The following is a 17,641-nucleotide window of genomic DNA, read 5'->3' as shown; positions in this document are numbered from 1 at the left end:
ACAGTGTCGTGCCTTGCATATTTAACTACAATAATGTTGCTATATAAATGCAAGTTGTTTTTTTCCCAATTTGCATTGTACATATTGAAAGAGTCGCAGAGCATCGTTTCTATGCACCACTTAGATTTTTGTGAAAACTGACCTTCAGATTCTTTCCACTGACATGATGATAATTGAAAGGCCCGAATGCTACACTCACAGGCCATTCCTAACACTTCAGCCTCCCACAGGGTATTTCATTATGTAACATATAACACAGGAGAAAAATTGATCCAGAATCAGCACCGGAATAAAATAAGCTGATAAAATATTCATTTAGGTTTAATTTCTGTGTCTCATTTGGAGATTTTCTTTATTTGTATTATTCATTACAATAACCCGTAGCTGTCAGAGTAAAATAAATCACACCAGGCAGTGAGACAGCTGGTGGTTGAAATAGCTTAATATTTTGGTCATGTACCCGTCTGCTAGATTGGCCGGGAACCAGTTCACGAGCTGAGCCGACTTGCAGATATGAATTGGAATGCTCTCCACAGAGCTCTGTGTTTTTTTTTGCAAAAGGGGACAGAACAACATTAAAATATATTCAGTTAACAAAAATATTTTTACGTTGCTTGGACTCTGAGTGTTGGCAGAGAACATGATTACTTGGTCTTAATATACCACCTGTGTTCGGGTCAACCAGGTCTGTTTGGCTGAACTGGTAAAATTCCCCATCAAGATAAACATTTCTTAAATAAACCTCCCAGAACGTGGACCACAGAAGACATCAAAATCTGTCCTGGACCAGGTTTCCACTTAGACCTTATCCTTCTTGTTGCCTTTTAATTACCCCCGGCTCACACTTCACATTGATCTCAGTTATTGAGTTTGTCTCCTGATTTCACCCGCTCTCAATCACCACCCGCTCTCAATCACATCACTTCCATTTAATTCCTCTATTCTTCACAATCACCCTTATCGATTCAATCAAAAGCTTACTAATGTATGGGTGGGTCCTTTTTCTATTTGTGTGTGGGGCTACGAATAACCTTGAGTCATAGTCAACCTGTAAAAGATGTCCAAATCTTTTATTCCACTCTCCCCAATTATACTGGATGTGTGCACATTTATTACACATTTCTCGTCAAAGTGATGATGGCTCTTCTTGTTGGACAAGCAGAGTCTCTTCTTACGTGCCAGGAAAATAGTGTTCACGCAAGGTTTAGGAAGCTAGAATCCCAGACTGGGACTTTGTGGAAGATAAAGATAGCAGGAAAGTGCTGCAGCAGGTGACTAAGTTGGCCAAAAGGGGCCATGAAATGTCCTTGGTGAGAAGAATCAAAGAGTATCCCAAGGCATTTCATACTTGTACTAAGAAAAAGTGGATATCTAAGGAGAGTGTAGGTCCACTCAAGGATCAAGGAGAAAATTTGCATATGGAGTCAGAGCAGACATACTAAATGAGTACTCTGTGTCGATATTTATTGAGGTGAAGGATTTGGAGGATAGTGAATACAGACTAGGGCATGCTAATGTGCTGGGACATTCTAAGATTAAAGAGCAAATAGGTTAAATAGTTTCAATAGGTACATTTAATGCCAGAGAAATGTATACAATATACATTCTGAAATTCTTCTTCTTTGCAAACATCTATGACGACAGAGGAATGCCCCAAAGAATGAGTGACATTTAAATGTTAGAATCCCAAAGCCCCCCCCAGCTCCCCCTCCCATGCGCAAGCAGCAGGAAGGCAACAATCTCCCCTCCCCCACCAGCAAAAACGCACTGGTGCCCCCTACCAAGCACTCAAGCGTGCACCAAAGCATCAATAAAGGCACAGACTTGCAGTACCCCAAAGACTACTCATTCACCCAGTAATTCGATCTCGGGTCTTTGGGCACATAGCCAGCAGCCAGTTCACTGCTTATGATCTTCCATCTCCCACGACGCACCAATTTTCAGCGGCAGCACCGACCTCGAATCCGCCTGCCTCCAGAGCCACAAAAATCTGGCACCCAGAAGGCGCGCTAGTCTTCCAGGCCGCGTCCTTGGCATATCAAATAATGGCCGGTCGTGTGGCCCTGAGAGCGACTCCCTTTCCTGCAAAGAACTGAACTCAGCATGTAACTCCAGGTCAGGGTCTTCAAAAGAACCTTGAAAGGGCAAAAAAAGAGACATTAAAGATAGAAATAGAGCTGTTTCCAAAGATACAAGCGAGAGAGTCACTGTTAGCCACCATCATCTTAATCTCCGCCCTCTGGAATATTTAGTGCTGGTCTTCTGAAAAGCATTAAGGTAGATAAGTCGCCAGGGCCTGATGCATGCATCCCCGAATACTAAAAGAAGCAAGTGAAGAGATTGCTGAAGATTTAACAAAGATCTTGTGTCCTCACTAGCAACAGGCATGGTCCCAGAGGACTGGAGAGTATCAAATATTATACCTTTGTTCAAGAAAGAACTAGGGATAATCCAGGTAATTATAGGCCAGTGAGTCTCACGCCAGTGGTAGGGAAGCAATTCAAAAGGATACTGAGGGATAGGTTTTGGCCTGCATGGCTTTGCGTAGGGGAGGTCATGCTAACTTAATCAAGTTTTCTGAGGAGGTGACAAAGGAGCTTGATTAGAGTAAGGCAGTGGATATTATCTTCATGGACTTTAGTAAGACGTTTGATAAGGTCCCTCATATAGGTTGATTCTGAAGACAAAATGCATGGTAACCAGGATGAAGGCAAGTTTAGACTCAGAAATAGCTTGCCCAGAGAAGGTGAAGAGTAGGAATATATCGCAGTTACTCTGGCTGAAGGTCCATGAATAGTGCTGTTCCACATGGATTGATTCTGGGATCTCTAATGGTTATATGTATGAATGATTTGGATGAAAATGTAGACGGGTGGATTAGCAAGTTTGCATATGAAACCTAGATTGGTGGAGTTGTGGACAGCGTAAAGGATTATAAAAGAAAGCAGTGGGATGTAGAGCAGTTACAGATATGAGCACAGATAGGTTAGACAAAACCTTTTCCTTCAGGTAGTAATGTCAAACACTGAGGACAAGCTTTAGAGAGAAGAATTTAAAGGTAACATGAGGGGCAAGATTTTTACGCAGAAAATGGTAGGTGTCTGGAATAGGTTGCCAGGTAGAATAGAGGATGCAGGTAGTCTTATGGGGCTTAAGAGCTGTTTAGATAGTCAGGTAGATATGAAGGGAATGGAGGGATATGGATAATAAGCAGTAGGAGGACGTTTAGTATAAATTGGGAACAAGACTGGCAAAACATCACAGGCCGAATGGCCTATCCAGTGCTGTACTGTTCTATGTTCTATTCCTCTCACTGATCTTTATGAGACATTTACTTTTGCAAAATGTCTGCCTTTGCATATATAACCACAATGTCTGTAGTAGTATTTTGTGTGTGAGGCATTTTGAGAAAATTCAGGAGAGAAATGATAATGGTATTTTACATGCCTAAGCCTCTGTTTGCACATCAGTGGTGGACTGTTCATGAAAAGGTTATCTTTATATGAACTCTAATTATTATTCCATTAAATGGTAAGACATTATTGCAAGCACTTAGTTCAGGGCAGCAAGAAAAATATTATTGATGTGAACATTCTTGTTCTATTGCTACAAAATTTCATTTAAATGCATTGGGAGCTAAATTAATTATTTAAATTAAGTTCATACTATGCTTTCTCATTATCTATAAAGTATTTCTAGTCATTTTCCATAGAATTATGAGGTACAGCAACCATCAATATACAACCAGACAATTAATCAGCCTCTTAGCACTACATATTTTAAAGTGGGTTTTTGATAGGAAGGGCTCTTGTGACAGTGACTGTATAAATCATCTTGTCAGCAAAAATGCTTATACAAAAGTTCAAGGTTTCCTGTCCTTGATGACACTAATCAAAACGTGCCCACTTTTCTTTCAGCGAGCCAGCGAACCAAAGGCTGTGGAGTGCAAATTAAGGTCAGTTTGAATGAGGACCATATTTAATACCCTGTGAATGTTATCAATGCTGTGGACTCTGGTTAAAGAGGAACTGAGGTCAAGCACCAGTTCAGCAGCTGTCAACTAGTCTTAAATTGTTGCTATCTTGTCCACTAAAGAAGAATCAATGCAGGAAGACAAAGGAGGAGAACTGATATGATGGTCAATTATTTAAAATGTGTCACCTGTTAGTATCAACTACAAGAAAATCATGGGCTTTTTTAAAACATCATTGCACCTTGTTTGTCTTGTTACACATTGCCCTCTTTATTATTTATGTGTTTCCAACCACCTCTCCGTCCCATTGTTTTCACCTCCTAACTCTACCAAGACACCCTCCAAAAACCTTCCCCCTCCCCAAATGAAAACCAGGGATCTATTTAACAATATGCTGGATCACAGGGGTCCTCTGTGGGCTACTAAAATATTTGTGTTGCAAAAATCTCCATAATTAAACAGATGTTTTAGCAAAATACAAAAGTGATCAGTGGAAAGGTTTTCCCTTTGTTTTACTTTAATACAACAATTTGTTTAATAATACTCTTGCTTTTGTTAATTTTAAAGAAATATAACTTGTTATTATTGTTGGTACTTTTCATTTCTAAGAGGTTAGTGTTAAACACAACTTGCTGTATTTCTACTTCCACACTGATCTGTCCTCGGCCATCTCCAGTGGCTCCCTGCCACCAGCCAGGTCTCATCACTTATCAAATTCAACTCAGGTTTCTTATCATTCAGCTATATACATGTATGCCATCAAGTGGAAAAAGCTTTCCTTTGGACCAAGCACCAGTAGCATTGTACTGTTTACTTTTTACCTTGTGTCATAAATGCACCTTATGCTAAATGTCAATCTTCTGGAATACATTTTATTATTTGTTCATTTATTTATGGTAATATTGCTTTATGTGTTGTGTGTGAGTTATATGTACTGCGTTGTGCGATGGCCTGGAGGAGAGTAGTTTCATTTGGTGGTAAACATGTATAGTTAATGGTTGAATAACAATAAATGTGAACTTGAATACGCACATCTATGTTTATTCTCTCTATATTCCATCAGGAAAAAGGTACAGGAGCCTCAGGACACACACCACCAGTTTCAGGAACAGGTACTATCCCTCAACCAACAGGCTCTTGAACCAAAGGGGATAACTTCCCACAATTTCACTTGCCCCATCATTGAAATGTTCCCACAACCTATGGATTTACTTTTAAGGACTCTTCATTTCTTGGTCTTGATATTTATTGCTTATTTATTTATTATTATTATTTCTTCCTTTTTGTATTTGCACAGTTTGTTGGCTTTTGCATACTGATTGAGCACCAATGTTAGTGCGATCTTTCATTCAGTCTATTGTGGTTATTATTCTATTATGGATTTATTGCATGTGCCTGAAAGACAATGAACCTCAGGCTTATATATGTTCTTTAATAATAAACATACGTTGAATTTGTTCACTCCACCCCTCTGCCTCCTTCCGCCCACCTCTGATTCCAACTGTCCAACATTATCTTTCCCCATGTCTGCTTCCACTCTCACCTACACCCTTTCCTTGTACTGCTACATACTGGCAATCTTTCCAAATGACAAGCCTTAATTCAGGTACGCTTCCACAGACACACATGGCTGTCAATGGCTTACTGTGGAGAATTTGGTGAGCTGTGGTAGTGGTTGGAGGCAGTGGATAGGAGTGTGGGCATTGATCCAGAGCTAAATGAATGCAGAGATCACAGTAGGTGTTGGTCTGGAGGAATGTCAAGAGCCAGGTACCCTGTCTCTGTCACATTCAGCAGTTAGATATTGTAGTCCACTTCTGAAATTCAGTAGTGTTGAAGAGTTAAACTGGGGAAAGGCACAGAGATTTAAAAACATGAATGGCAACTTTAAATTTGGAACAGGGAAGAACATGAAAAGGGTATTGATCGATTAGCCTCTCAAAGACCTAGTGCAGACAATGGACTGAATGGCTTTCTTCAGTATTGTACTGTTCTTTACAGGAAAGAAGATAAAATTCAGGATGAAATAATTTCCCAATGCATGATTGCATCAATAGGTTTAGCTGTAATTACATAAAACTTGACATAAACTTAAGAAATATTGTATCATTTCTTAATGCATGCATTACTAAATGACAATAAAAGAGGACTCCGTGTCTTCATAATCTATCAGTCCTCCAGTGAAATGAAGTTTGATAATGATAAGTGGCATAATTATTAAATTATCAGGCTGGTAACCACTAACCTGGACTAACTATCTGGACAAATGTGTTCAAATCCCACCGTGGGAGGTTCTGAAAATTCAGTTTGTTAAGAATCTGCATCCTTTTTTTAATTGTTGCTCTCAGAAATGGTGACATCAAATCTACTGACTGTCATGAAAAACAGAAGCAAGATAATTCAGATAATGAATAAGATAAGATATGATAAAACTTTATTTATCCCAAAGGAAATTATTGTTGCAAGGTTTCTCAGTCAGAAATATATACCTTAAAATACAAAATGTAAGCATTGAGATATGAAAAAGTATGCAAAATGTGCTTTAATATAGCTGTAAGATGCTCAATGCCCGGCAGTATAAAGAAGAAAAGAACAAAGGAGAGTTGTGCAGTTTGGTGCAACAGTACAGTACTTTCACACAGCTCCAGCAACCTGACCTCCAGTGGATGGTATTGGTGTGGACTTTGGGCATTCCTCTGTGTGTGGATCCTTGATAGCCTCATCAGGAGACCACAATCCATGCAGATTAGTAATAACATGTCATCCTCACTGACAGTCAACATGGGCGTTTGTCCCACTGCTCTGCTCCACTCCCTGTACACTAATGACTGTGTGACTAGGCACACCTCAAACACCACCTATAGATTGCCCGATGACATCGCGTTGTTGGCAGAATCATAGATGGCGATGAAGAGGCATACAGGAGTGATTTTGATCGGCTGGTTGAATGGTGTTGCAGCAGCAACCTTGTATTCAATGTTAGCGAGGTCAAGGAACTGACTGTGACTTCAGAAAGGGGAAGTCTGGAGAACACACGTCAGTCCTCAGTGAGGGGTCAGTGGTTGAAAGGGTGATCAGCTTCAAGTTCCTGGGATGCAATCATGAAGAAAGCACACAAGCAGTTATACTTCATTTGGAGTTAGAGCAGATTTGGTATGTCACCAAAGACTTCAGCAGATGTACTGGGAAGAGCATTCTGACTGGATGTATCAGAGCTTGGTATGAAGTCTCCAATACATGTTGAAAGCGATTTCAGAAGGTTGTAGAATCAGCCAGCTCCGTCACGGGCACAGCCCTCCCCACCGCTGAGAACGTCCTCAAAAGGCTCGCCTCAAGAAGGTGGCATCCATCTTTAAAGTCCCTCACCATCTGGAACATGCCCTTTACTCATTACCACCAACTGGGAGGAGTTACAGGAGCCTAAAGATGCACGCTCAAAGTTTTAGGAATAGTTTCTGCTCGTCTGTCATCAGATACTTGAATGGTCCATGAACCCATGAGCTATTCCTGCTTTGCATTATTTATTTTTTTTATTGTAACTTACAGTAATTATTTATGTCTAGTACTCTACAAAGGAACACATTTCATGACATATGACAGTGATAATGAACCTGATTTTGATCTTGAACTGTGGGTATTTCTGCCAGGGGTCTGGTTTTCTCCCACATCTCAAAGATGTGCGGGTTGGTAGGCTAACTGCTTTTGGTAAATTACCTCTTGTGTGTAGGTGAGTGATACAATCGGGGGGGGGGGGGGTTGACTTGATTGGAATACATGGAAAATGAAATTATTCAGGTAGGATTGGTTAAATGGGAGTTTGATGTTTGCACAATGGCCCTGTTTCCATGTTTGATTCTGTGATCTTGTCTTTGCCTGACAGCAAAAGCAGATAAACAGCAGCCTGGTTTATGTTTCAACCAAGTTTCATTTCCGCGGCAACCGGACAACCCGTGTCTCACCTCCTGTGTGAAATGCAGCCACTTAGGAAAGGTACCATTGATCTAATGTGGGTTGGATAACCCAGCCAGAGTCAGCACTCTCAAGAAAGGAACAAGAAATGAAGGAAGGAAAGAAAAATCTGGGAAAACAACATCAAAAATGCTGTTTCATTTCCTTTTCTGTTTCTCAGACCCTACAATTGTTTGAATTTCCTTCAACTCTTCCCCTTCCTCTCCTACTTATGCAGTGTATCAAACAGAACATCACCTGCCTGTATGCTGTTTTTCTTAGTCATAGGTTTGCAATTGATTTTCAGTGCTCAGTGAAATGGTGGCTGCAGCTGGTATGAGGGTAAACAAGGTCACAAACAAAAGCTTTCTATATGTCTGGAGAATCAAGAAAGTAAAACAGGAAATATTTCAAAATTGATGAATTTGTTCCTGACTGTTCCAAGTGTGTGAGTGGGATCATAACATTGGATGCAGAAGCACTTTTGCAGAATATCAGCTGAATTTGAGCTGGTTGTCTTTCAAGGTAATCTAACCTTGGCAGATTCCGTAATCTCTGACATCTGTTCCCTTGAGCATACAGTATGTCCATTTCTCTTTGCAGCTTTCTACCCCGTATTGTAATGCCTACTCTCTGGCTGCTGGCAGATAACAGCCACGTTTGTCCATTCTCAGTGTTCTGCATTCATATTTGCTTTGACTCCATCATTTGTAGTACACTGTTTATTTTGTCAGGAGATTATTATTACTTTATTGTCGTCAAACAACGGATACAAGAGCGTACAATCATCGCAGCCATATTTGATTCTGCGCTTCGCGCTCCCTGGAGTACAAATCGATAGTAAATATAATACCTGGGGGAAGCGACAGTGGCCGTGCCTCCGGCACAGAGTCCGGCCCTGTAGCTCAGAAAGGTAGGGAAAGGAAGAGGAGGGCAGTAGTAATAGGGGTCTCGATAGTAAGGGGGTCAGATAGGTGATTCTGTGGACGCAGTCCAGAGACCCAGATGGTAGTTTGCCTCCCTGGTGCCAGGGTCCGGGATATTTCTGATTGTGTCCAGGATATCCTGAAGTGGGAGAGTGAGGAGCCAGAGGTCGTGTACATATAGGTACCAATGACATAGGTAGGAAAAGGGAAGAGGTCCTGAAAGGAGAATATAGGGAGTTAGGAAGGGAGTTGAGAAAAAGGACCGTAAAGGTGATAATCTCGGGATTACTCCCTGTGCCACGCGACAGTGAGAGTAGGAATGCAATGAGGTGGAGGATAAATGCGTGGCTGAGGGATTGGAGCAGGGGGCAGGGATTCAAGTATTTGGATCACTGGGACCTCTTTTGGCGCAGGTATGACCTGTTCAAAAAGGACCGGTTACACTTGAATCCTAGGGGGACCAATATCCTGGCGGGGAGATTTTCAAGGGCTACTGAGGTGACTTTAAACTAGTATGGTTGGGGGGTGGAAATCAAATTAAAGAGACTAGGAGAGAGAAGGTTAGTTCACAACAGGGGGATGGGAACAAATGCAGAGAGACAGAGGGGTGTAAAATGAGGGTAGAAGCAAAAAGTAGTAAGGAGAAAAGTGAAAGTGGCAGGCCGGCAAATCCAGGGCAAAAATCAAAAAGGGCCACTTTTCAACATAATTGTACAAGGGCTAAGAGTGTTGTAAAAGCAAGTCTGAAGGCTTTGTGTGTCAATGCAAGGAGCATTCGTAACAAGGTGGATGAATTAAAAGTGCAGATTGTTAACAATGAATATGATATAGTTGGGATCACAGAGACATGGCTCCAGGGTGACCAAGGATGGGAGCTCAACATTCAGGGATATTCAATATTCAGGAGGGATAGACATGAAAGAAAAGGAGGTGGGGTAGCATTGCTGGTTAGAGAGGAGATTAACGCAATAGAAAGGAAGGACATTAGCTGGGAAGATGTGGAATCGATATGGGTAGAGCTGCATAACACTAAGGGGCAGAAAGCGCTGGTGGGAGTTGTGTACAGGCCAGTAGTAGTGAGGTTGGGGATGGCATTAAACAGGAAATTAGAAATGCGTGCAATAAAGGAACAGCAGTTAATGGGTGACTTCAATCTACATATAGATCGGGTGAACCAAATTGGTCGGGGTGCTGAGGAAGAGGACTTCTTGGAATGTATGCGGGATGGTTTTTTGAACCAACATGTGGAGGAACCAACTAGAGAGCAGGCTATTCTAGACTGGGTATTGAGCAATGAGGAAGGGTTAATTAGCAATCTTGTTGTGAGAGGTCCCTTGGGTAAGAGTGACCATAATATGGTGAAATTCTTCATTAAGATGGAGAGTGACATAATTAATTCAGAAACAAAGATTCTGAACTTAAAGAAGGGTAACGTTGAAGGTATGAGACGTGAATTAGCTAAAATAGACTGGCAAATGATACTTAAAGGGTTGCCGGTGGATATGCAATGGCAAGCATTTAAAGATCGCATGGATGAACTACAACAATTGTTCATCCCAGTTTGGTAAAAGAATAAATCAGAGAAGGTAGTGCACCCGTGGCTGACAAGGGAAATTAGGGATAGTATCAATTCCAAAGAAGAAGCATACAAATTAGTCAGAAAAAGCGGCTCACCTGAGGACTGGGAGAAATTCAGAGTCCAGCAGAGGAGGACAAAGGGCTTAATTAGGAAAGGGAAAAAAGATTATGAGAGAAAACTGGCAGGGAACATAAAAAATGACTGTGAAAGCTTTTATAGATATGTGAAAAGAAAAAGATTGGTTCAAACAAATGTAGGTCCCCTACAGACAGAAACAGGTGAATTGATTATGGGGAACAAGGACATGGCAGACCAATTGAATAACTACTTCGGTTCTGTCTTCACTAAAGAGGACATAAATAATCTTCCGGAAATTGTAGAGGACAGAGGGTCTAGTGAGATGGAGGAACTGAGGGAAATACATGTTAGTAGGGAAGCAGTGTTAGGTAAATTGAAGGGATTAAAGGCAGATAAATCCCCAGGGCCAGATGGTCTGCATCCCAGAGTGCTTAAGGAAGTAGCCCAAGAAATAGTGGATGCATTAGTGATAATTTTTCAAAACTCTTTAGATTCTGAACTAGTTCCTGAGGATTGGAGGGTGGCTAATGTAACCCCACTTTTTAAAAAAGGAGGGAGAGAGAAACCGGGGAATTATAGACCAGTTAGCCTAACATCGGTGGTGGGGAAAATGCTAGAGTCAGTCATCAAAGATGCGATAACATCACATTTGGAAAGCGATGAAATCATCGGACAAAGTCAGCATGGATTTGTGAAAGGAAAATCACGTCTGACAAATCTCATAGAATTTTTTGAGGATGTAACTAGTAGAGTGGATAAGGGAGATCCAGTGGATGTGGTACATTTGGATTTTCAAAAGGCTTTTGACAATTTCCCACACGGGAGATTAGTGTGCAAGCTTAAAGCATATGGTATTGGAGGTATGGTATTGATGTGGATAGAGAATTGGTTGGCAGACAGCAAGCAAAGAGTGGGAATAAACGGGACCTTTTCAGAATGGCAAGCAGTGACTAGTGGGGTACCGCAAGGCTCAGTGCTGGGACCCCAGTTGTTTACAATATATATTAATGACTTAGATGAGGGAATTAAATGCAACATCTCCAAGCTTGCGGATGACATGAAGCTGGGCGGCAGTGTTAGCTGTGAGGAGGATGCTAAGAGGATGCAGGGTGACTTGGATAGGTTAGATGAGTGGGCAAATTCATGGCAGATGCAATTTAATATGGATAAATGTGAGGTTATCCACTTTGGTGACAAAAACAGGAAAACGGATTATTATCTGAAGGGTTGCCGATTAGGAAAAGGGGAGGTGCAACGAGACCTGGGTGTCATTATACACCAGTCATTGAAAGTGGGCATGCAGGTACAGCAGGCGGTGAAAAAGACAAATGGTATGCTGGCATTTATAGCGAGAGGATTCGAGTACAGGAGCAGGGAGGTACTACTGCGGTTGTACAAGGCCTTGGTGAGACCACACCTGGAGTATTGTGTGCAGTTTTGGTCCCCTAATCTGAGGAAGGACATTCTTGCCATAGAGGGAGTACAAAGAAGGTTCACCAGATTGATTTCTGGGATGGCAGGACTTTCATATGATGAAAGACTGGATCGACTAGGCTTATACTCGTTGGAATTTAGAAGATTGAGGGGGGATCTTATTGAGATGTATAAAATCCTAAAGAGATTGGACAGGCTAGATGCAGGAAGATTGTTCCTGATGTTGGGGAAGTCGAGAACGAGGGGTCACAGTTTGAGGATAAAGGGGAAGCCTTTTAGGACCAAGATTAGGAAAAACTTCTTCACACAAATAGTGGTGAATCTGTGGAATTCTGTGCCACAGGAAACAGTTGAGGCCAATTCATTGGCTATATTTAAGAGGGAGTTAGATATAACCCTTGTGGCTAAAGGGATCAGGGGGGGTATGGAGGGAAGGCTGGTGCAGGGTTCTGAGTTGGATGATCAGCCATGATCATACTGAATGACGATGCAGGCTCGAAGGGCTGAATGGCCTACTCCTGCACCTATTTTCTATGTTTCTATAAAATTTTAAATTATATATCATAAATAGAAAATAGAAAAGGGAAAGTAACGTAGTGCAAAAAAACCGAGAGGCAGGTCTACATATTTGGAGGGTACGGCCCAGATCCGGGTCAGGATCCGTTCAGCAGTCTTATCACAGTTGTAAAGAAGCTGTTCCGAAGTCTGGCCGTACGAGTCTTCAAGCTCCTGAGCCTTCTCCGGGAGGGAAGAGGGATGAAAAGTGTGTTGGCTGAGTGGGTCAGGGCATATAAAGAAACTGACCCCAAATCACACCACTGACCTCTAACTATAACATAAAACTATTCATGGGTGAAATGCAATCAGAGAAATTTTAGCAAAGCAGTGAAACACACATCAGCTCAGCAGTATACCTGATTCATACTGTACATCTGATCAACAGCAGCAAGTCAACTGAGCCACTTGAGGTCCAGGGTGATAACAAAGTGTGGAGAATAGCATCTTACTAAAGATCATAGCTATAGACCAGCTACGAATCTGTTCAGAGCTGGAAGATTTGAAAGAGAACTACTGGATTCAGGAGGGACAAACTCAGGTTACAGTACACTGGATTTTTTTTCTCCGGTCCTGCCGAAGGGTTTCGGCCCAAAACCTCGACTGTACTTTTTTTCCATAGATGCTGCATGGCCTTCCGAGTTCCTCCAGCATTTTATGTGTGTTGCACGGATTTCTGGAATCTGCAGATTTTCTTTTGTTTAGAAGCACTGGACGATCAGTAAGTGGTACTGGCTCCCTGAATTTCGCCCTCCCATAGTGGGCTTTTGAGCTATGGCCCATCTAAAGGTGGAATGCACCAAAGATATAAGATGGAGGCTAAGCCAAGTTTATATAACTTTGCATAAATTGGAGAGCAAAGTCACCACAGAAGATGGAAATCTGAAATAAAATAAAAATTGCTGGAAAGATTCAGAAGGTCAAAGTTCAGATAAAAAGTTAAAAACCTGAAGCATTAATACTATTTTCCTTCCCACAGATACTGCTTGACCTGCTGACAATTTCCAACATTTTCTGTTTTTAGCTTAATCTTGTATATCTGAGTTTGAGGCCTCCGTCGGTCAGAGTTAACCATGGATATTGTGTCCTAGCTGCCCAGAGGCACAAGCCTGGGCAGTACGATATGGAGAGCAATCTGTTGCCCATGTTGCAAGCTCCCCCTCTCCACACATCTGATGAACCCAAAGGAACGGCAAAGACCAATACAGTTTGGCACCAGCAGGAGTTGCCAGTCAGCATGGAACTCATTGTAAGACTGTTTTGGGGACTCCAGCTCCAGACTTTTCCCTCGGGGTTTATTTCTGAAGCCTTCCCCATGAGTAGATGTAGCCACAAGGCAACGGAGGTTTGAGTTCAGAGTTTCCCCTCTCCTAGGTTAGCTGCCAACCATGGCTGACAAGTCCCATCTGTCCAATATCTATGTGAACTAAATATGCCACAATTTGGTTAGATTGTTTCAGTGGCAATACTCCAGCCTACCTACACTCCTAAATGGCTTTGTACTGTTTCCAATAGCACCTCTGTAAACTTCTAAATTGAACTGCACAGTCTTGGCCAAACATCAGAATCAACCCATTCTCTTTGAAGACATTTAAATAAATAAAGACATTTAAAATTCTCTAACTCGGCATGTAAGTTATCTTCTTGGTCTGTAATTGGTGCTACTTGTTTTTTCTTTGACTTTTATTTGCCAACATTGCAAAAATTGAATGAGGTGAAATTCCTACAATGCCATTGTACATATAGACTAGTCCATAAGATTTGTATAGCTATATGGTGTTTGTGCATTTCAATAAAATGGGAATTTTTCCATAGTACTAATACTGTTAACTCATGATGATCTTTTTGGTTCCGAAAATTCAGTTTCTAAAGAATGGAGTTTTCAATCATCAGATTTTAATTGTTGGAACTTCTGTTTTGATACAAAATGTGCTTTCTCTATCTATCTGTTTTGTCTCTCCCTTAATCAGTTCTTTCTTTCCCCTCTCCCACTTTATTTTGGTTTCCACGTGTGATTTGACAATGAATTTCTTGCTCACTGTTACAATTTCTGTTTTAGGATCTTAGTTGTCTGCCAACTTTTCAGTCAGAGCAGTTCAGCTGGTGGAACATACTGTTCACAAAGATCCAAGATATCCTCCTTCAAAGGACAATGTGCTATTTTCAACTCTAATTTAATTTCCATTGCAAAAAGTCACAGAAAATAAATGGGCAAATATATTAAATAAATGACAAGTCAATTTGTTGACTGTGTAAAGCAAATCCTGTTCTTTGGACATTAATCTAATTGGCATTGAGAACATGAATACCAATAACAGATTCATATATTGTAGATGCAATTGGAGCAGTAGTGATGGGAGACTTGGTAGTTAGGATACAGACATGGGATGCTGTGGCTGTGAAAGAGATGCCAGGGTGGTGTGTTGCCTCCCAGGTGCTAAGGTCCAGGATGTCTCTGAGCAGCTGCAGAAGCTTCTCATAAGAAGGGTAAGCAGCTAGAGGTTGTAATGCACATTGGCACCAATGAGATAGGTAGAAAGGGAGAAGAGAGTATAGGGAGTTAGGGAAGAGACCGAAGAGCTGAACCTCCAAGGTGGTAATCTCAGGATTGTTCTCATTACTACATGCTCTTCAGGATTAGGATGAGGGATGGGTGAGGGAGTGGTGCAGGAGGCAAGGGTTCAGATTTCTGGATCATTGGGATATCTACTGGGGAAGGTATGACACGTACAAAAAGAAAGGGTTACCTCTGAACCCAAGTGGGACCAATATCCTTGCAAACAAGTTTACGAGAGCTGTTGGGGAGGGTTTAAACTAATTTGGCAGAGGGATGGGAGTGGAAGTTCAAGTGGGGCAAAAATCGAAAAGGGTGATGAAAACAGGACTGCATATGTTATATTTGAATGCACACAGTATATGAAATAAGGTAAATGGCCTTGTAGTCCAGTTAGAGATTGACAGGTATGATGTTGAGAATACACTGAGTTGTGTTTGAAAGAAGCGCATAGTTGGCAGCTTTACGACCAAGGATATATATTGTATCAAAAGGACAGGCAGGTAGGCACAGGGGGAGGGATGGTTCTGTTGGTAAAAATGAAATCAAATTCTTGGAAAGAGGAGACATAACCTCAGACCCTCTGAATCAGATCCAGAATTTCCAAATACTTTGACGCAAGAGCAAAGAGGGCGTTAGATCAGTCAAGCCGATTACAGAAGTCATGGACTGATTCTTCCACTGATTCTGGGCCATATGCAAACTCAAACTGGTTACCCCCAGATAAAAATAGAGAACGTACTAATCAATCATGAATCCGGGCAGAAAGTGGTGTCTTACTGTCATACAGACCAGCATAAAGGGATCTGCAGATCTTCATTGTGTCTGCCTGTGAGCCATTCTCTTCCTTGAGGCTGTGGATCACACGGCTCCCCCTGTGAAACATTCAGAAGACAAATTGTAAGAATTTCATGTCCAGCTCCACGAAGTGGACACAAAAATTGGTAGATGACCTTGGTGGATCCTTGGGCAGGGAGTGCACCTTGCAGACTCTTCACCTCCCAGAACCCCTCTCTCACATCCACCTCCATCGACTGCAGGAGGAGAAACTGCCATGAGTCTGTCTGGAGTTAGCACAATTCCCTCTAACTCTGCAGTATTTCACGAACACCTTTGAGGGTGAAGAACTTCTTGATGTTCTCCTTGACTTCTTCCCATCAATGAAGCAGAGAATCAAGGAGGGGCTTCATGGTTTCAGCAGCCTGTCCCCCTGCTTGACTTCTGGTCCTCCCATAGGTTACAGGAAGCAGTGGGCAGAGACGAACACCGGTATGTTGTCGGTGGATCTGAACGTAACCGCCTTTGATACGAAGAGGAAGACTATCTAAGAACATAGTGAGATAACCAGTCCAGTCCAAGTGTGTAGGTGCTGAAGATGTTGGACAGATTTGCATCGTTAGCTGATTCCATTAGCAGTCTGGAGCTGTTGACCTGTCTCCTGTGTGCACTGCTGGAACGTCCTTCTGCATCAATGTATCAGTTGAAGTCACTGATTAAAATACCTGGCAGGGATGTTGGCAGCAGTGGTGGGAGCTGCTCACACAGCAGGGGTGAGGTGCTGGAGCAGAATGTTTTGGTACGTTACGTTTGCCACAAAGAAATGCCCACACCATCTCTTTAACTTCAGTGATTGAGAAGACGCCTCCCTGCAGTGGAATACCCAGGCCAAATGTGTGACTATCACCCCTTGACCATATGGACAATCTCTGGGAGTACCATCATGACCACCTCCAGTAGTTGTGATGGTATGGCAGCCCACATTCCTGTAGAAAAGTCACATCCGCCTTGACCTTGGCCAGGTATTGCAAGGCATTGACACACCACATTGTGCTCTTCACTCTGCATACACTTAGAAATGCCAGATTAATCTCCAGTCACTGGAGTTCATGGTTTGCAAGTACATCCCATTCTCAGTCAGCCTGAGGCATCAATCTCACTGCCTTGATGAACTGCCTCACTAGTTTTGGGCTCAGGTATAGGAATGGGTTATTGTCATGATTAATTGTGCTGTATTGTCTTCCTATATGCATTATATCACTCGCCTCACATGATTTGTGGCTAATAGTTTTGGTATTCCAAGAGTAAAGCCTTGGATTGCTTCCCATTCTCTATCTGTACTAGTTTACTTGTCATCCTCAAATGGAAGCATGCCAAGTTCCACAGACACACTCAGGTCCACCTCTGCTGACATCCATTAATGATGGGAAGACATTTTCTTCAATAAAGTATCGAGCAAAATACAGTCAGTGTCTTATATTCCAGCAGAAAATCTCACCCCTAGCTGCTGACATTTTGTTTTTCTGGCAAATGCTTAAACCTAAAACAGATGTTTTGCAAGCTCAGTATTATATTGACCTCAAACTAGTTTCCTAACTATGTGTTGTCTTAAAGACTACTTTCCACCATCCTGAGTCCGCCTCAGCTACAACTACAGTTCAAATATTTCTGAAACCCAACTTTCTGACATTTTAATCTTGCTGATGGCAGACTTTTAAAAAATTAATTGATGGGGCGTGAAGCATTTTGGAATGGCTTGGGGTCGTGAGAGGTGCTATGTAAGTACAGATCCTGAAGCATACATCAGGATACTCTTT

Source organism: Mobula birostris, chromosome 7, assembly GCF_030028105.1.
Source record: "Mobula birostris isolate sMobBir1 chromosome 7, sMobBir1.hap1, whole genome shotgun sequence".
Classification (NCBI taxonomy): Eukaryota; Metazoa; Chordata; class Chondrichthyes; order Myliobatiformes; family Myliobatidae; genus Mobula; species Mobula birostris.
Note: the sequence above shows the minus strand (reverse complement) of the source record.